This window comes from Physella acuta, unplaced genomic scaffold (genome assembly GCF_028476545.2).
Source record: "Physella acuta isolate Inbredline_101_S28 unplaced genomic scaffold, ASM2847654v3 ptg000410l, whole genome shotgun sequence".
Taxonomy (NCBI): domain Eukaryota; kingdom Metazoa; phylum Mollusca; class Gastropoda; family Physidae; genus Physella; species Physella acuta.
This window is the reverse complement of record NW_026731929.1, coordinates 196,955-218,643: the sequence shown is the minus strand read 5'-3', so window position 1 is coordinate 218,643 and position 21,689 is coordinate 196,955. Positions and strand designations below refer to the sequence as shown.

The 21,689-nt window shown below is 36.3% G+C and overlaps 1 non-coding gene and 2 pseudogenes across 1 annotated transcript; 2 read left to right on the top strand and 1 right to left on the bottom strand.

The window, feature by feature from the left end:
• The first annotated feature begins 1,592 nt into the window (after window positions 1–1,592).
• LOC131942535 (U2 spliceosomal RNA) lies at window positions 1,593–1,780 on the top strand. The gene has a single exon (XR_009386774.1). It is a non-coding gene; the product is annotated as a U2 spliceosomal RNA (small nuclear RNA).
• Window positions 1,781–3,351: 1,571 nt separating this feature from the next.
• On the bottom strand, window positions 3,352–8,771 carry LOC131942532 (transcription factor BTF3 homolog 4-like; annotated as a pseudogene).
• Window positions 8,772–16,534: 7,763 nt separating this feature from the next.
• LOC131942531 (transcription factor BTF3 homolog 4-like) lies at window positions 16,535–17,238 on the top strand (annotated as a pseudogene).
• The last annotated feature ends 4,451 nt before the right edge of the window (window positions 17,239–21,689 follow it).

Genomic DNA, 21,689 nt, shown 5'->3' with positions numbered 1-21,689 from the left:
CTGTAAAGAAAAACAAATTTAATAGGATTAAAAAACTCATCAGAGAACGGTTCGGGTGGCTTAATGAAATCCAGGGCCCAACCCTTTTCAGCCACAACTGCCATCCTGAACCTGCCAAACGAAGAATGTCCGGAACTATTTCCTGATGAATCACCTACTATACAAGTAACCATAAGCTCAAAAGGCCATCCCAACTTGAGAGGACACATCATACGCCAGCTCATAAGCGACCATCAGATCCTACTACTCAACTACGGGCGCGCTGACACCTGGTACTTTTCCTCATCAGAATTCGATGTCACCACTCTACACAATACGCACAAAACACATGGCCCCTACACATTACGCTTTACTACACACGAAAAAAACAGAATAAACGGCACCCTTAGATGGGTCCCACCCACACTCAACGATCGCACACTCATACAAGCATTACAACCCTACAGCAACAAAGAACCATCCATAAACACAATCCCTCACACCACAAATCGCAGCTTCTCCATATACACAGACAACCCATCTACCATCCCACACTACATCCAAATAAACTACAAAAACAAGTCACTCAACATCCTAATAGCCATCAACAACAGAAAACAAGCCTGCCAAACCTGCGCATCTACCTCGCATTGGACCAATCAATGCCACATCCTCAACCCAGAAGCAACGCCCAAGAATCAACCTTCATCAAAATCGGAAGCACCACCTACTCCACAATCCTCTAAGCCCAGCAGTCATCAGAACTCTCCAATCAAGGACGCACAAGCAAGCCCCAAAACATCGCCCAAAAAACAGCCCCCAGTTAAAAAAATAACGCCACCCATCCAACCAGCACCTACATCGACCAGCAAGCAAGCAATGCCACCCTCCCAACCATCACCTACATCAAGCAGCAAGCAAGCAGCAACACTCGCCCAGCCAATAACATCACCAAGCAGCCAACAAACAGAATTCAAAAAACCAACTAACCCACCCAAACCGCCAAGCTTACCAACAACCCCAAGCAAACAGGAAAAAACAGTAAACACGGAATCAGAGATGAACACCGAAACAGATTTAAAACGAAAAAAGGATAGCCCCACAGAGGCAAAAAATACAAAGAGTATAAAAACGGAAAAACAATTTCATGAAAAAACACACTGCAGGTTTTGTACCTTACGTTACAGAACAATCTTAGAGTTGGAAATGCATGAAGAAGAAATGCACGAAAAAACCTTACAGTGTAAGATATGCGGAGTGGACGAGGAGGGCCTCTCAGGTAGCACTTCCTACCATGACATATCCAGGCACTATAGGGAAAACCACCCTAACGAAACATTGTACACGTGCAGCGTTTGCACCGTGTTCCTCCCACTGCACGCCATACAGGTACACACAGAAATTCTTCATCAGTGATAGACGTTTTGTATTAGGCTGTAACTGTACTGATATTTTATGCTTTATTGTCATACTATGTATCACATGATGTTTTAAAACATGCAACCTATCCAGACAATGGAAGGAATTATATTAAACGCAAAAAAAAAAAAAAAGTATCTGTTCTTATCAGCTTAATATCTGATACGTGGCTCATTGAGTCACTACGATATTAAACTGATTTAAAAAAAAAAAAAAAAAAAAAAAGTATCTGTTCTTATCAGCTTAATATCTGATACGTGGCTCATTGAGTCACTACGATATTAAACTGATTTTTGGTACTCGGCGGGATGCCCGGGGCTTGCTCCGCTCTCGCCACGGGTCGGCCCGGTATTGCAGTTCTTCCGGGAATGGCCCATTCAATTTCAATAATGTACGATTGGTCTCTCTCTCTCAATAAAAACAGCTCACTGCTGGTCAGTCAGAGTGATATGGTATTGATTCTATACCAGTCACTGCTTGCTTAAAATGTTAATCGTTTGAGCTGACCAGCACATTTTTTCTTTATTTGACGGTTCTCAAACGAACGGCGGCCGGTATAAAAACAGATATTTTTTCTTAAAAAAAAAAAAAAGGAAAAGTCATCTGCCGTGTTTAGAATGAAAAGAAATGAACTATTTCATTCAAATTTGATTTAGATCTACGTACACTATGAAATGTATACAATACAACTTTTCCGGCCTAAACTCATAAAATTTATTTTATGTATTTGGATTCTAGATCTATACTAAATCTAAATCTAAATCTAAGCAATAACTAGATCTAGACGTAGACGCTAAGATCTAGATTTAAACTCTAACTTCTCTAAAATCAATTCCAAAAATAAATTTCTATATTAGGACTAAACTATTTCAAGACTTATTTATTTTATACAAAATCTTTGTTTGGAACTGGCTAATTTGGGATAAAAAATTAATTTGAAAGAATATGCATATTCGCGTAAGTTAAGATTTTAAAATACGTGTTTCATTCTCCGTATTTTATAAGGTGCCTAAATAGCGGAGAAGTTAGTGTACATTAAACCACGCAGGTGGTGCGGGTTCGAGACACAGCAAGTCAACTTGGTTAATGTACTCTTTTTTATTATGCTCGGGCTAAACTTAAAAAAAAAATTCTTTTAGATCTAGATCTAGATAGTCGGGTGTCCGATAGGGCACTTCCCGGCGCCGCAGGCGCTTCAAATTTGGCATGATCTTGCCTTGGTGCGACAGAACACGGGGGCCGGTTGGCCGAAAAGTCTACGATGTGGGGGTCAAAACTGACCTCGACTGACCGGTACCTTATATGAGCTATAAATCGAAAAAAAAATGTCCACGGAGGAACCTCTTCATAACTCTTGAGGTCGTAGACCGACCTTCGGGCGAATTAATTAAGCATTCAAATTCTCAATGTTTTCGAAAGCCTAAGCGAAGCTGGGCAGCATGCCTAGTTATTACATAAAAGCTTGACGTTAAAACGTTTATTATTAATTATTTTTAATACTATAATTTTCAAATGGAAATCATTACATCAGCATATACAAATGTTTGAGCGTTAGTTGTTAACATAGTTCAAACAATTTAAAAAAATTATCATTATATGAACAAAATGGTGAACATTACTAAAAAATGATTTGTCGATCAACAATTCATATGAAGGTAATTAGAAATAAAGAAATACAAAAATGGTATTTTTACGATGATAGTCTTATTAAATGATTTTACAGTTTTGTTGAGAATTCCTTTTTTTTTACAATATAAACAGCGTGGGAAATTAATAGGACATATTAACAATGTGTAAATATTTTTTTAAAATGAAAAATGGAGATAGTTTATTATAAGACAAGCACTTGCTACAATTTGATATTTCTCTTGCATCACAATCAAACCAGCTGGACCAAGGTGCAGCAACGCAAAAAGTTAACTATCTACAAACGGGCACTTTCCTTGTGGTGTGTACATTTTTAATGCAAAATAAAGCTGTACACATTGGATTTGTGCCAGCTTTGAGGTTAGCCCCTGGCACAAAACAATCATGAGTCATTTACACATTATCAACTATGAACGCTTCATCAAAGTTCTCAACAAGCTCTGGGACATCATCGTCAACATCTGCTGTTGTTTGCTTATTGCTGTCAGCAGCACTAGCTACAGTTGATGCTAATTTTTTCAAGCTGTTTAAACTCTCTGCTCCAAGTTGATTCAAGATACCAGGAAGCATCTCTGCTATTTCTTTGTTCTCTGCATGACCAGTAATTGCAAAGGTATTTGCAGCCAAAGAAGCTTGAACTTTAGGGTTATTAAAATGAAGTCCTCGTCCATCTTCCTTAATCATAATGGCCTCCTCAATCCCTAGAATTATGTTTACAGACAACTTTTTCAGAGAGAACTGTATTATTTATTTTCTCATGATCTGTAGTAGCAGTGCGATGAATAACCTTCTTCTGTCTTCTGGCTGAACCCTTCCTACCACGAACATTGATTTCTCTGGATTCATTGTAAGTACCTTAAATTATGTGGGAATATTTCCCACGAGGTGCACAATTTTTTATGATGGCCGCTGTTATTATCCATACAATATTTTAAAAGAAAAGTTTTGAATTTTTTTTTTTTTTTTTTTTATTTTTTTTTTTAAATTTTTTTAATACTTTTATTTGCAATTAAAACAAGTACATTAACATCACATTTTTTAAAAATAATTTTGAACACCAAATGAAAACGAAAGGTTTTGCAAATGTACATAATGAATATTTACATGATGTCATGCATTTGAATATAAAAAATTGCAAAGGATAACGGTAAAGAGTATTTATGAACTGATTGACTTCCATTGGATAATTATGATTTTCAAATTTTCTTGTTATTAATATTACAGCGGGTTGATTCTTGTGACTTGCAGTTGTTAAATTAATATCTAAAAATTGCTAGTAGTTGCTATTAAAACTTTGCAATAAATCATCAATATTTTATATCTATTTGAAATAAATTAAATTTTTATAATTAATGCTGTTTGTTTACTTGTTGTTGTTTCCAATTGTTAACTTTTTTCTTCAATTCTTATATTGTTTAATTTTATAGTTATCTCCCTTGGAAACAACTAATTGTTGGTTTTTTTCCCATAGCAAAAACTTTATCGCGAGATATTTTGACTCAAACAAAAGACGAGATCAAACCGCTGTGAACTGTGTTACACCTTGGTGCACTCTTGGGACTAACACTAATATTCTGTGTCAATGTGAGGTGGGAGGGGGGGGAGGATTTTATGGAATCTAGTATGGGGGTGTTGAATGTTTGGGTGATTTTGGTGGAGACTATTTTGTATCGAGTTTAGATTTGGGAGATTTTTAGTTTTGGAGAATTTTTTGTGGGAAAATTTAGTGTGGGAGAATTTAGTGCGGGACAATTAAGTATACGTGCCAACTGGTTACGCGCCATACGATACTGCGTCATGATACGATACTGTATCACGATACGATGCTGTACCATGATACGTTTCTGCACCACGGTACGATACTGCATCACGATACGATACTGCACTACGTAACGATATTGTACCACGATACGATACTGCATCACGATACGATACTGCATCACGATACGATACTGCATCACGATACGATACTGCATCACGATACGATACTGCACCACGATACGATACAGTATCACGATACGATACTACATTTTCTACTGGTAAAATGGGAATATCAGGATCGTTTAAATTTAAAGGAATCCAGGTTGAATTCAGTTCACAGACAGTGTGCTGTCTTCATAGGTCGCGAGAAAAACAGAAAGACAGATATTGTCTTCGTGCAAGCTGCTGTCCTCAATGTATGTCCTGTTATCTAACTGTTGTCCTCAATTCATGTCCTGTTATCTAACTGTTGTCCTTTGTGACTGCTGAGCTAAACTTATGTCCTTAATGTGTGTCCTACTAACTAGCTGCTGTCCTCAATGCATGTCCTGTTATCTAACTGTTGTAGTTTGTGACTGCTGAGCTATGATTATGTCCTTTTTATGTCCTCTATTTATGTCCTACTAACTAGCTTTTGTCCTCAATTCATGTCCTGCTATATGACACCAGAACTAAATGTATGTCCCACTGATGTCCTGAAATAATGTCCTGTCATCTAACTGATGTCCTCAACCACTGTACAACAATGTAACTGCTGTTCATTATAGCCGTTGCTTTAAGGGGGTGGGGGGAGGCGCCGGTAAAAATAACATTTTTAATACTCGTTAGAAAATAATTATTTCTCTCTAGCTTTTTAATGTAGGCTACATCTGCATATGCGTTTCCATTAAAAAAATTGATGGGAAAATCTTGGTAACTATGACAACGGCGGACATCTTGACATATTAACCTATTCTTAGGATTTCCACCATTCATAAAGTATTATATTTTAAGCCAAATAAAGAATAAATTAATAACCTTCTACATATTTTGGGGCACTCAGCTAAAATATTTAAATGCAGATCTTAAAACTAATTTATTATGAATTCTTAAATTCTGGGTTTTGGTAAAAACACTAAACTTTTGGGGAATTCGTGGTCTTAAATTTAGTGTTTGTTTTTAACGGACACAAAATGTACCTTTAAAAAGCTGTAGAGAAAAAAAAATTGTTTACTCTCTAGTATATGAAAGATTTTTTTTTACCGGAGCCTACCCCCTTAATTTCATGTATCTAATGAAGTCATCCTACCCCCTTAATTTCATGTATCTAATGAAGTCATCCTACCCCCTTAATTTCATGTATCTAATGAAGTCCTCCTGCCCCTTGTAATTTCTGTCCGTAAGGCCGCCCCCAGATGATACAATCAAGTAAAACAAGAACAAACTTTCTGACGGAAACTTAACATCACATTTGTCCACACGTAAACTTAAACAATGGCTTTATCTACTTCAATATAAACAATTTTTTCTATAATTTAAGAAATGATTGAATCTTTTCTTCTTCTTCTTCTTCTTCGTTCTTAATTATTAGTGTTGAAGGGGATCGAGATGTATCTGCCAGTGGGTTTGAACTCGAGACTTTTGCTCGAATTTATCAACCATGAGCTTTTTGCCGACTCGACCACGCCTCCAACACAATTAAGCGTTACGTGTCAACTGGTTATGCGCCATTGAGGCCATTGACTCCGATTTCAGCCTGCTTTTCTTTTTGGATTTGCTTCCATAGCCTTTGTCCAACCAAGAACAAAAAACTACAAGGCAGCAGTTCTTTAATTTTGGAGTTGTCTCTCCTAGAAGAGTGGCTGTCCCCAGCTAACGAACCTCATCTGCCCGAGGGTTCGAACTCGAGACTTTTCGGTTTAGCAACCATGAGCTATACCGACTCGGCCACGCCGATTGAATAAAACTTTGAGATTTTTAAAAAATATTTCATGTTGAAAGATCTCGTTTAAAAATGAAAATTCGGAGCTTAGACGCATTTTCCAGTGTTAAATTTCAATGGAATAAAAAAACGTGTCTTATCGTTCAAACATATTTTAAATCAATAGGATGAAGAAAAATATTATTCCGCTAGGTCGGGTGGCTTATATTTTATTAGGCGCTTGTTTGACGATGGGTTGAGATCAAAGTGAGAGAAAAATCTACTGGTATTGTCTACATAATAAACTGGACTGAATAATATCGAGAATTATGTCGTTTTTTTTTATCGTAGTTGATTTTTAAATGACTTAACTAATTAATGCAGATTTATGTGACGTCACCACTATTTGTTTGGAATAGATTAGTAAATATGACGTCATCGCGCTATGTTTGTGAATAGGTGAGTAAATATGACGTCATCGCAAGAGTTTTTTAACTGGTCCAGCCCACATGACATTCATCAATATAAACATCATCACCATCATCAACACAAACATCATCAGCATTTCCCGTTCGTGGCCAAGATACATGAAGCAGATGAAGCAGAGTTCATCTGTTTCAGAGACCTCATATGAAGGAATAGTGTGGTCATCACAATGCCCAGCCGCCTTTGCTTCCCTAAAGTTGATACCCAACAGAGTTAGGTAGACTCAGGGACATTCTTGAACATGGATTCGAATTCGATCAGGTTTCGAACTCGAGACTCTCGGATTAGCAGATTAACAGTCTAGCTCTCAAACGCTACGCCACGCCGTCCCATACACGAAATTCGTTAACCCATAAACTAAAAACCCTACCCCAACCAAACTTAGATTTTTATCACGTCGTGTACTTTGGATTTCTTAAAGTTTTTCTAAGTTTGGATTTCTTGATAACAACTTTTTTCTTTCTCGTATATACGAAGTATAGAGAAAGTCTTGTAATCGTGCAAAAAAAAAATCGAGATAATTACAAATCTCGACATTTTACACCTCACTGATACTGAAAAACATAATTTTGCAATCTTGTCCGTATGTCTGTGTGTCTGTCTGTGTGTGTGTCTGTCTGTCTGTGTTTTAACACGATAACTTGAGTACCGTTACAGCTAGGTTAATGAAATTTTATATATAAGGAGTTTATCAAAATCGTAGATTCTGGTTAACTTTTGAGCGATTTCCGATAACCGGCAGTGGTACTTTATCTACTTTGAATTTTTCAAAAGTCTATAATTTAAGTACTATTTCAGACAGATAAATGAAATTTCAAATGTAAGTACAAAATCCAATTCTCTACCTTCTGTCAAATTTTGAGTAATTTCCATTGAACGGAAGTACTAATTTACGCTATTTCATATTTCTCAAAAAAAAAGCATGTAAATTTATAAAGTACTAATAATATTGCGCACTATTATGCACATTTTTTTTGCGTTCGCTTGGTGCGCAATTGTTTTTTCTATGAGATTCTATTCTATTTCATGTCCATATTCCAAGTTATATAAGAATATTCGAGAAAGTTTAGGGGAGATCACTCCCGGTTTATTTCTACACTGCGTGGGAAGAAATTCAACAGTTATTGACATGTAAATATTTATAACATCACTCCACGGAACATCCTCATTATTTACTTGTTGGTATAAACTAGTTACCGAGTTCTAAAAGCAAAGTTAAGCTCTCTCAAATTTTAAAACGTCGATTTTAAAGACGTGTAAAGACGCCAGCCTCGTCCCTCTGTGTTTAATGTTTCCAGATCAAGTCTTCAATGTCTGGAATTACAACGTCACTTTCTCCCATTTAGAAAAGCCCACTTAGTCTATTCCGTGGCGTGATGACAAGGGGCTTTTGGACATAATTTCTCCATCAGGTAGAAAACAGCCACGGGGCGTTTGTCGGATTCGGTTTTAATAGTTTGCCCTCGGTTTGACTTTATTAGGGCGCGGTGTCGTGGACGAGTTCTCGATTTGTGGGGAAGTTGCCTGCCCTTGTGGAGGTAGAGTTGTCGGTCTTTGATGTGGGAGAGTTGTCTCCCATTTTGGAGGTAGAGTTGTCGGTCTTTATTGTGAGAAAGTTGTCGCCCTTGTTTCTGGTTTATAGCAAAGCTGTTTTCGTTCTTGGTGTCTAACTCAATTTTTGTTTTGTTTTGAATTGGCCGCGATAGCTGACGTTAAGTTGTTTTTTTTTATTGTTTTTTTTTTGTTTCGTTTATTAAAAGTTTTGGGATTAAAGTTGTCAGTGACATTCTTGGAAGGTTACTTTTTAAAAAAATATCCGTGGTTGTATTTTTTCCGTTGTTGTCTGGCGAAGATTTTGTCTAAATCGGTTGTCAACTTTTTGCTCTCAAGTCTTAGTGCCACGTTTCAACAACTGTTTATTACAAAATTATCAGAACTAAAAAAAAGTGACATTTTTATAAAAAGTTTATAGATCCCCTTTTTATTTTATTTTATTTTTTTTCTACGAAACAGAAACGTATCGTATTTAAAAAGCAAAGACCTTTGAGATTTAAAGAAAAAAAGTTAAGTACGCGACTGTGGGGCTTTACACTTATTATCTGACCACTTTTTAGAATATTGACTAAAAATCACTTAAGAAGTAAGTTTGAGAATGGCGTACCACGAAAGACGGCAAGTCCAGCAAGTAGAGCAATGATCAGTCCGATGCCTCAAATTTCTGTATACGACTAGATTTCGCTTACCCCTAAAGTACTTTACCCCTAAACTCCACTTACTCTTAACTTCCATTTATCCCTAAACACCGCTTACCTCAGAACTCCGCGACCATCCTGATCCTCACTACAAGTACATGGCGGAATTCTGGGTACCGATTTTAAGCTGAGTTATTTGCTCATGTATTACATTTCTACCTTTACATTTAAAGGCTACCTTTTTTTGGCAGGAATAAATTTAAAACAAAAACAAATATACACATCAACAAGCCCACGTTATATGATTTATAATATATAATAAACCGGGAGTGATCTCCCCTAAACTTTCTCGAATATTCTTATATAACTTGGAATATAGACATGATTTTTAATTACTTAAACTTTTAAAAATAGAATAGAATCTCATAGAAAAAAGAATTGCGCACCAAGCGAACGGCAAAACAAAATGTGCATAATAGTGCGCAATATTATTAGTACTTTATAAATTTACATGTTTTTTTTTGTTGAGAAATCGGAAATAGCGTAAATTAGTACTTCCGGTCAACGGAAATCACTCAAAATTTGACAGAAGATAGAGAGTTAGATCTTTTACCTACATGTGAAATGTCTTTGATCTATCTGAAATAGTACTCAAGCTATAGGCTTTTGAAAAATTCAAAGTAGAAAAAGTACCACTTTCGGTTATCGGAAATCGCTCAAAAGTTGATACGGATCTACGATTTTGATAAAATACTTAGATATGAAATGTCATCAACCTAGCTGTAACGGTACTCAAGTTATCGTGTTTACGCACAGACAGACACACAGACAGACACACAGACATACGGACAAGATTGCAAAATTATGTTTTTCCGTATCAGTGAGGTGTAAAACGTCGAGATTTCTAAAAATCTCGATTTTTTTTTGCACGATTACAATACTTTCTCTATACTACGTATATACGAGAAAGTAAAAAGTATAATATATAGCTTTATGATATACACATTTTTATGATATTAACTCTAGCATTATAGCAGTGGGGGTAGGAATAGCAAGAAGCAACAAGTCTTTTTTCAAGCTTAATGCTTCTTCATTAGCAAGTAATTAACGGGTAAAGATAATTACCTCAACACAGCAAGAGATGATTGTCGCCATATACATAAAGTTTGCGAGTCGTGGGAGGCGTTTAAATTTTAAATCGTTTGTCGGTGGTTCAATTTACAAGACTGTACAAATTGAACGAACTGAGTTGGTCATTTCACAGTTTGTAGAACTGAGTTGGTCATTTCATAGTTTTTCGGACTGAGTTGGACATTTCACAGTTTGTAGAACAGAGTTGGTCATTTAACGGGTTGTCTGAATGATTTGGTCATTTAACGGGTTGTCTGACTGAGTTGGTCATTTCACAGTTTGTGGAACTGAGTTTGTCTGACTGAGTTGGTCATTTAACGATTTGTCAATGCTTCAAATTCTAAAAAAAACAAGTCGGATTGAACAGTTGTATACGGGTTGTTTACATTTACCTATTTGAACACCCCCCCCCCCCCATATTTATTTTTCCAATGCTTTTAATAAATGTTACTAAGTGTTTATTTGAACATTGGATGTGTGAGGGGGATGTTTAAGGGTGTGGGGGTGGGGGTGGGGGAGTTGTGTAGTTAGATCGTGATGTAGGTGGCATTATGTAGTTACCGTAAAATAATTAAGTTATTCGTAAAAAGAGATACATCACCGCAAAATGAATGAAGATACCGTAAAGTTACTGTAAATGAAATATAGACACAGTAAGTTAACAAACCCCAATTGTAAGACAAAATTTTACCTACGATTACAATTTGATTGCAACACTTTACGATTGTTTTGTTTTTCAAAATTATTTTTTGTTCAATTTTTAAATCAGCCAATCAGAGAGCTGAATAAGACAATATTCACTCACAACAAAACTTAACCAACCAATCAGGATGGATTTTTTTTTAAATTACGGGAACACCAACCAATCAGATACAAGGAAAACCTAATTTACCAAATTTCATTCTGCATTACACTGGTTGTATTACAGTTCTAGTTCAAGGTTTTGTTAACCAAAAGGTTGACAACAAAATGTATTTTTAGAATATTACGTGAATTCAAACGGACTTCGCCTTCATTTATACGAGCAGGAAAGGTTTGGACAATGCAACTAGGTACTCACGCGCGAATTGAAATAACGCTTTTCTTCTTTATCAACACATGAGCGAAACAAATTTACTGCATTATTTTCTAAGTTGGACCATGCTGGAAAAAATATATTTAAAAATCACTTTGCTAATTTAGTAAACAAAAGTAAATTTATTCTGGAATATAAAAGGTCATGATTTCATTGCCGTTTCATTGAATGGAGATCTAATACGTGAAAAAATACAAACATATATATGTTGATGAAATCATGATTTATTCATCTATTTTAAAGGGATTAGCTTCCGTTCCCGGAAGATTAATTTGATATGAAATTATATTTAAAAATCATATTGTTGCCTTGTAACTTTAAGTAGTAAAGTACCCTTTCGAACCAGACGGTCTCTCTTGCAGGTGAAGTAGAGTTCTCTTATTTCTGTGACCTCGGCGTAGAAAGGATAGTATGGTCGGCATATAGCTCAGCCGCTTTTTGTTTCCTCAAAGATATTAAGGTAACAGTCATAGCTGGGTGGACTCAAAAAAGTTATATTACACAAACACGGGATTCGAACTCAAGACTTTAGGTGTTAGCAGTCGTATGCTCTTTCATGCGACCAATACCTTGTCTCTCTAGATGCATTTATCTTTACCTTTTGAAAGAAACCACTCAACTATACATGGAAAATAACTACGTTATAATATTGGACAACAAATTGAATTACTGAATAACAGATTAACTGACTGATATATATTGTGATTACACTAAAATCTAGTTCACAATAAAATAGACTACATTATCGCGATATAAAAACGGGACTGGACGACTTCTCTATATGCACTCTATATTCTACGCCCACGCAGGTGGATGTGAAGATTAAAAAACAGATATCTCACAAGCATGCACGTGCAAAGTGTGAGTCGTGATAGAAGGTTGACCTCAGAGAACTTGACAGCACTGCACGTCTTGACATCAGACCCCCACCCCACCCCCCGCCCCCACCTCTCCCTAATTCTTCAGCAGGTCTTAACACCCAAACACAAACCACCAATCGCTCTCTAGAGGGCATTCGCACGGGCACATGGATCAGCGCGGCGTGAGTACACCCCAGTAGCACGTGCATCAATCATTGACCAGCCGGGTGAGAAATACAATCAGCGCGGTGGTAACAAGGTCGGTAACCGGATCTGTTTGACACGTGGTAAGATAGCCGGACCCGGTATTGGAACTCTTAGCCGGACCTGTTAGCCGGAACACTTAGCCGGACCTGTTAGCCGGAACACTTAGTCGGAACACTTAGTTAACCGGATCACAGAGCTAGCCGGGACACTGAGTTAGCCGCACCACTAGATTGTGAAAAACAAACAAAACACACACAAAAAACCCCCTCAAAGTCAGCTTTCGCGGCTTATTCAAAACAAAAAAAAAATTGAGTTAGACACCAAGAACGAAAACAGCTTTGCTATAAACCAGAAACAAGGGCGACAACTTTCTCACAATAAAGACCGACAACTCTACCTCCACAAGGGCAGGCAACTTCCCCACAAATCGAGAACTCGTCCACGACACCGCGCCCTAATAAAGTCAAACCGAGGGCAAACTATTAAAACCGAATCCGACAAACGCCCCGTGGCTGTTTTCTACCTGATGGAGAAATTATGTCCAAAAGCCCCTTGTCATCACGCCACGGAATAGGCTAAGTGGGCTTTTCTAAATGGGAGAAAGTGACGTTGTAATTCCAGACATTGAAGACTAGATCTGGAAACATTAAACACAGAGGGGCGAGGCTGGCGTCTTTACACGTCTTTAAAATCGACGTTTTAAAATTTGAGAGAGCTTAACTTTGCTTTTAGAACTCGGTAACTAGTTTATACCAAGAAGTAAATAATGAGGATGTTTCGTGGAGTGATGTTGTATATATTTACATGTCAATAATTTGTTGGATTTCTTCCCACGCAGTGTAGAAAAAGTTGATATTAAAAAATCCAAACTTAGAAAAACTTGAAGAAATCCACTGTACGTGACGTGATAAAAACTAAGTTTGGTTGGATTAGGGTTTTTAGTTAATAGGTGACGAATTTCGTGTATGGGAGGGCGTGGCAGAGCGGTAGAGAGCTAGACTGTTAACCTGCAAACCCAAGAGTCTCGAGTTCGAAACCTGATCGAATTCGAATCCAGGTTCAAGAATGTCCCTGAGTCTACCTAACTCTGTTGGGTATCAACTTTAGGGAAGCAAAGGCGGCTGGGCATTGTGATGACCACACTATTCCATCATATGCCGAGGTCTCTGAAACAGATGAACTCTACTTCTTCTGCTCCATGTATATCGGCCACGAACGGGAAATGCTGATGATGTTTGTGTTGATGAATGTCATGTAGGCTCGACCGGTTAAAAACTGTTGCGATGACGTCATATTTACTCACCTATTCTAAACACAGAGCGGTGACGTCACAAAAATCTCCATTGATTAGTTAAGTCATTTAAAAATCAACTAGGGTAAAAAAAATGACATAATTCTCGATATTATTCAGTCCAGTTTATTATGTATACAATACAAGTAGATTTTTCTCTCACTTTGATTTCAACCCATCGTCAAAAAAAGCTCCAAATAAAATATAAGCCACCCGACCTAGCTGAATAATATTTTTCTTCATCCTATTGATTTAAAAGTATGTTTGAACGATAAGACACGTTTTTTATTCCATTGAAATTTAACACTGGAAAATGCGTCTAAGCTCCGAATTTTCATTTTTAAACGAAATATTTTGACATGAAATATTAAAAAAAAATTACTCAAAGTTTGATTCAATCATTTCTAAGATTATAGAACAAACGTCTATACTGAAATACATAAAGCCATTGTTTAAGTTTATAAGTGGACAAATGTGTTGTCAAGTTTCCTTCAGAAAGTTTATTCTTGTTTGACTTTATTTTATCATCTGTGGACGGACAGCAATTACACGGAGTAGGAGGACTTCATTAGAGACATGGAATTAAGGGGGTCGGCTCCGGTTAAAAAAATCTTTTTAATACTAGATATCAAAAAAACTTTTTTCTCTACAGCTTTTTAAAGGTACACTATTGGTCCGTTCAAAATACTAAATTTAACACCCCAAATTCCACAAAACTTAGTGTTTTTACCAGAACCCAAAATTTGAAAATTCATAATAAATTAGTTTTAAAATCTGCATTAAAATATTTTAGCTGAGTGCCCCAAAATATGGTAGAAGATTGTGAATGCATTTTTTTATGGGCTTAAGATATACTACTTTATAAATGCTGGAAATCCTAAGAATAGGTTAATATGTCAAGATGACCGCCGTTGTCATAGTTACCAAGATTTTCCCATCATTTTTTTTAAAGGAAACGCATATGTAGATGTACATTAAAAAAGCTATAGAGAAATAATTAATATCTAACGAGTTTTAAAAATGTTTTTACCGGCGCCTCCCCTTCTTAAAGCAATAGCTATAATGAACAGCAGTTACATTGTTGTACAGTGGTTGAGGACATCAGTTAGATGACAGGACATTATTTCAGGACATCAGTGGGACATACATTTAGTTCTGGTGTCATATAGCAGGACATGAATTGAGGACATCAGCTAGTTAGTAAGACATATTGAGGACATCAAAAAGGACATAAATTTAGCACAACAGTCGAATAGTAGGACATGAATTGAGGACAGCAGCTATTTAGTAGGACACAAATTAAGGACATAAAAAGGACATAATCTTAGCTCAGCAGTCACAAACTACAACAGTTAGATAACAGGACATGCATTGAGGACAGCAGCTAGTAAGTAGGACACACATTAAGGACATAAGTTTAGCTCAGCAGTCACAAAGGACAACAGTTAGATAACAGGACATACATTGAGGACAGCAGCTTGCACGAAGACAATATCTGTCTTTCTGTTTTTCTCGCGACTTATGAAGACAGCACACTGTCTGTGAACTGAATTCAACCTGGATTCTTTTAAATTTAAACGATCCTGACTTTCCGATTTCACCAGTAGAAAATGTAGTATCGTATCGTGATACAGTATCGTATCGTGGTGCAGTATCGTATCGTGATGCAGTATCGTATCGTGATACAATATCGTAACGCAGTGCAGTATCGTATCGTGGTGCAGTATCGTATCGTGCTGCAGTATCGTATCGTGGTACAATATCGTTTTGTAGTGCAGTATCGTATCGTGGTACAATATCGTTTGTAGTGCAGTATCGTATCGTGATGCAGTATCGTACCGTGGTGCAGAATCGTATCATGGTACAGAATCGTATCGTGATACAGTATCGTATCATGACGCAGTATCGTATGGCGCGTAACCAGTTGGCACGTATACTTAATTGTCCCGCACTAAATTCTCCCACACTAAATTTTCCCACAACAAATTCTCCAAAACTAAAAATCTCCCAAATCTAAACTCGATACAAAATAGTCTCCACCAAAATCACCCAAACATTCAACTCCCCCATACTAGATTCCATAAAATCCTCCCCCCCCCCTCCCACCTCACATTGACACAGAATATTAGTGTTAGTCCCAAGAGTGCACCAAGGTGTAACACAGTTCACAGCGGTTTGATCTCGTCTTTTGTTTGAGTCAAAATATCTCGTGATAAAGTTTTTGCTAGGGGAAAAAACCAACAATTAGTTGTTTCCAAGGGAGATAATTATAAAATTAAACAATATAAGAATTGAAGAAAAAAAGTTAACAATTGGAAACAACAACAAGTAAACAAACATTAGCATTAATTATAAATATTATTTTTATTTAAAATAGATATTAAATTATTGATGATTTATTGCAAAGTTTTAATAGCAACTACTAGCAATTTATAGGTATTAATTTAACAACTGCAAGTCACAAGAATCAACCCGCTGTAATATTAATAACAAGAAAATTTAAAAACTAATATTATTCCATGAAAGTCCATCGGTTCATAAATACTCTATACTGTTATCCTTTGCAATTTTTTTATATTCAAATACATGACAGCATGTAAATATTCGTTATGTACATTTGCAAAACCTTTCGTTTTCATTTGGTGTTCAAAATTATGTTAAAAAAATTTGATGTTTATGTACTTGTTTTAATTGCAAATAAAAGTATTTAAAAAATTAAAAAAAAAAAAAAAATTCAAAACTTTTCTTTCAAAATATCGTATGGATAATAACAGCGGCCATCATAAAAAATTGTACACCTCGTGGGAAATATTACCACATAATTTAAGGTACTTACAATGAATCCAGAGAAATCAATGTTCGTGGTAGGAAGGGTTCAGCCAGAAGACAGAAGAAGGTTATTCATCGCACTGCTACTACAGATCATGAGAAAATAACTAATACAGTTCTCTCTGAAAAAGTTGTCTGTAAACATAATTCTAGGGATTGAGGAGGCCATTATGATTAAGGAAGATGGACGAGGACTTCATTTTAATAACCCTAAAGTTCAAGCTTCTTTGGCTGCAAATACCTTTGCAATTACTGGTCATGCAGAGAACAAAGAAATAGCAGAGATGCTTCCTGGTATCTTGAATCAACTTGGAGCAGAGAGTTTAAACAGCTTGAAAAAATTAGCATCAACTGTAGCTAGTGCTGCTGACAGCAATAAGCAAACAACAGCAGATGTTGACGATGATGTCCCAGTGCTTGTTGAGAACTTTGATGAAGCGTTCATAGTTGATAATGTGTAAAGGACTCATGATTGTTTTGTGCCAGGGGCTAACCTCAAAGCTGGCACAAATCCAATGTGTACAGCTTTATTTTGCATTAAAAATGTACACACCACAAAGAAAGTGCCCGTTTGTGCATAGTTAACTTTTTACGTTGCTGCACCTTGGTCCAGCTGGTTTGATTGTGATGCAAGAGAAATATCAAATTGGAGTAAGTGCTTGTCTTATAATAAACTATCTCCATTTTTCATTTAAAAAAAATATTTACACATTGTTAATATGTCCTATTAATTTCACACGCAGTTTATATTGTAAAAAAAGGAATTCTCAACAAAACTGTAAAATCATTTAATAAGACTATCATTGTAAAAATACCATTTTTGTATTTCTTTATTTCTAATTACCTTCATTTGAATTGTTGATCGACAAATCATTTTTTTAGTAATGTTCACCATTTTGTTAATATAATGATATTTTTTTTAAATTGTTTGAACTATGTTAAAAACTAACGCTCACACATTTGTATATGCTGATGTAATTATTTCCATTTGAAAATTATAGTATTAAAAAATAATTAATAATAAACGTTTTAACGACAAGCTTTTATGTAATAATGCACTTCTATTTAAATTACTATAAAGAAAAAGCGTGGGTCTCTTCCTAAATATTAATAAAGATATCCAATGGATACTCAAGTGGCTCACGCTTTTTTTTATAGTTATTTTAATAGTGGTGTATAATTCATTTTCTACGTTTTAGTGCATGATAACATAAAAGATTTTTACTACAACGTTTTTTATGAATTTTTATATTTTTTTTATTGTTTTAATACTTTATAAAGAATTGTGCACCAAATAAACACATACTAATAAAAAAAAATTTAATACCCACCCCTACAAACAGAAAGTGCGTAAATGGTTGGAAACACTTGTCAACATGCAGGCTTCAGAGGAATTAGATGAGACACAGGTCCGACAGATGCTCTTTCATTTAGAATCTGCTTACAATGAATTTAACAGGGTCCTGCACGATAATTGATTTTCTGCTATTTAAAGAATTCTGTTATAGTAAATACAATAATGTCCTAGTATTATTTTACCAGATGGGGACATTTTGGGGAAATAAGTGTTAAATAGGAATGTTAGGCATCTGACTGTATTAAATTAGGGTTAATTTATTTCTAAAAATTTCAAATGCAATTTTTCCGATAGTTGTTAAGGCAATTTTTTTCTGTGGTATGTTGGTGTAGTGCTTACTGGTTTTGTTCATAATATTTGAAAAAAAAAAAACATAATTGAAATATTTTTTTCATTGCAAATATGTCAGCTTTTTATACTGCAATCACTGATACTATTAATTTCTGATCTTTGAAAACAAAGTTATTATATTTGTAACAAATTTGGATACGGTATGAACTTTCATACTATGTACATAGTTCATTTTCCAAGAAAATATAAACATTGAATTTTGTGAATGTCCAAAATTATACTTGCTGTACATATTATAATTAAAGAAGTCTTTTACATAAAAAAAAATTAATATCCACCCCTAACCTGTCGGTACTAAACATTCGATAAAACATAAACACAGACATAAACCCTTCACCCTACTGCTAAATCGCTCAAACAGCATTCTGTTCGTCAAACCCCTCCCCTCACACACATAAATAGAATCATATCAGCAGTTACATCACACAGCAGATTATGACGCTTGGCTTGCATTAAACACACACAGACACTCTTTACATGCCTCGTCAGACACCTCTACCCCCCTGTGCCCACATCACCCTCAGACATGATAACCCCACATCCCCCTTAACTGTTCCAACGACCTCACCACCCACCCCAACATCAGTTTCGAAAATTTATTCATTTACTTATTTATCTATTTTTGCAATTCACTATTGCACACATGTAAATGAAGCCTGTGTACAACAACTAAGTTTTTACAAGCTTTTATTTAACTCACTTCCTCGTCAGGCTTTATATGTCTGTCTAAATCGAAAAGCCCGTGTGAGATTGCAGGCACTTCTAACTGATAGATAGGGTTCGTTGTTGGTACGTGGGTCAAGACATTAAGACAATGCATCGTGACATTCAATTTGACTTAATAGTTGACTAATTAATTTTTGATGAATTAATAAAAAATTTGGACCGAATTAGTAGGCAGCTCTATCCACACGCGTTATCACGGCCGTGTTGGGCGTGGAGCGAGGGAAGGGGGGGGGGGGGGGCATACGACAAAAGCACGTCATCGCATTCAATAGGCGCGCAATAGTTTTTAGTCGGGTCAGCAGTCTAGTTCTTTACCACTAGACTACGCCATCCCATAATACTTTACTGAACGTTAGCTATAAACTGCAAAACTGTTTTTCAAATTGTGTATCATATATTTGTTGCTACACTATATTGTCTTAACATGCGTATAACTCGTTAATACGAAATGTTAAAAAAATAATAAATACATAAAAACGTTTATAATTACAAGCTTTTATAAATGCACTAAAAAAAGAAAATAATACAATTTTTATTAAAAATAAAATAATTTTTAAAAATATTATAAATCTGCGGTTACTTTAAATTAAAAAAAAAACTTTCTTTAATTATATTAATGCACTACTTTTTATATCACTATAAATAAAAGCGTGGGCCGCTTTAATAATAAGTATTTAAATAAGTATTTTGTGTTAATTTTTTCTTTTGTATTTACTATGTTTATTGTACAGAATGGGATGAAATACATGTAAACCAGCTTTGTTTTTGACTATTCTTCCAGACGTTATACTCTTTCACCACTTTTGTTGGCAAAAATATTCCAAACCAGCCTCTGTCCGATTTGTGAACCATCAAGCTTTAAATTCAATGTATCTTATGGATTCATTTACTAATTTCGCTATTTATTTACTATACTCTGTACATCATAAACTTTAAATTCAATGTATCTTATGGATTAATGTACTAATTTCGCTATTTATTTACTATACTCTGTACATCATAAACTTTAAATTCAATGTAAAACAATGATTTGAGATTTGAACACGTCCTTGGCAAAGATCAAAGTGATTCCCGTTTTCAACTTAAATATAACAGCACTTTTCAGAGCTTTTCTATTTTTTCATTTTGGATTTTGTGTATTTCGTTTCCAGACGTGTGTTTTTTTTCCCTTTCAAGGGAGACAAGTGTCTCCTTTGAAATTATTTTGGATTTACTCGTGTTATTTCCCGTTGTTTGTTTGAACTTCAACTGTGTCATTGTATACGGTACGTTTTTGTTTTGAACATTTTATAAGCTCTTATGAGCTCCTTGAATGCCACTCATGGCTAACCTTTTCTACAAGGTTAATGTGGAAGGCCACAAAGGCCCCCACAATGAGCACTCAAATGTTGCTAGAATCATTGAAATCACAGTTATAACGGGAAAGTGGATGACCACTATCTCAAACGCTGAGTTCAAGAGACAATTTGCTAAACTAACTAACATTCAGGAATCTGAAATCACGCAAGTATACACATACGGCTATCCTGGCCAATGGTTCGCCCTAATTAAGTCAGCAAAAATCTACGAAGGGTTTGCGGCAGCGGAGTTCTCGCACCAGCCCAACATAGGAACTGAGACCAACCAGAGGTTGCTCCGAATCTCGGTAGCACATATGCAGAGCAAAGGATATGTAAGAGGTACCTTACGGAACGTGCCCTATTACTACACACGTGAGATGATAGAGAAAACACTCAAGGAGATCAGCGAACCCGACACAGAGCCAAAGGCTTACAAGATTGAGAGAGAAAACGGGACAATGTACAACGTAGTCATAAAGCCAAAAGGAGGAAGGGAAAATATTCCTCACTTCCTCTCTCTTGAGGCCGAAGGCCAGGAGGCAGTTATAACTATCCTCCAGATAAAGGATAGAAGAATGTACTGCCCAGATTGCCTTACAGACCGTCACTACCCGGGGCTGTGCCACCAGACGTACTGCAGGTTCATGGACGGAGTTTTCAAGAAGGACGAAAAGATGGAAGCAATACCAGATTGGACCGAAGAAGACAGGAGAAGACAAAAGGCAAAACTTGAAGAGAACAGAGGGGCATTAGACGCATGGGATGGAGAGGGACCGAGATATAGAAGCGCCGGAGAGGTCAGAGATCAGAAGAGGACAGTACACGGAAGAACCACAGGACCAACCCAGCCAACGGTGCAGCATCAGCCGGAAGACAGCCCTAAATTTATATTTGAACAGCAGCTTTCTTCTTCACCACCGCCAAAACGTCATATAGGAGGCAACGAGCAACCCACGTACGCGGATAAGCTGAAGGAAACTCGCATCCCCAATCACCCACCGAGATATCATAGCTCGCCAACCAAATCAGGAGGCTCGGAGACTGGGGAAGAGGTCCTCACAGTTGACACTAATAGCGACAGTGAGGATTCATTGAATGATCCTGCTCAAGACGACCCGATGGAAAAAGAAACGGACAA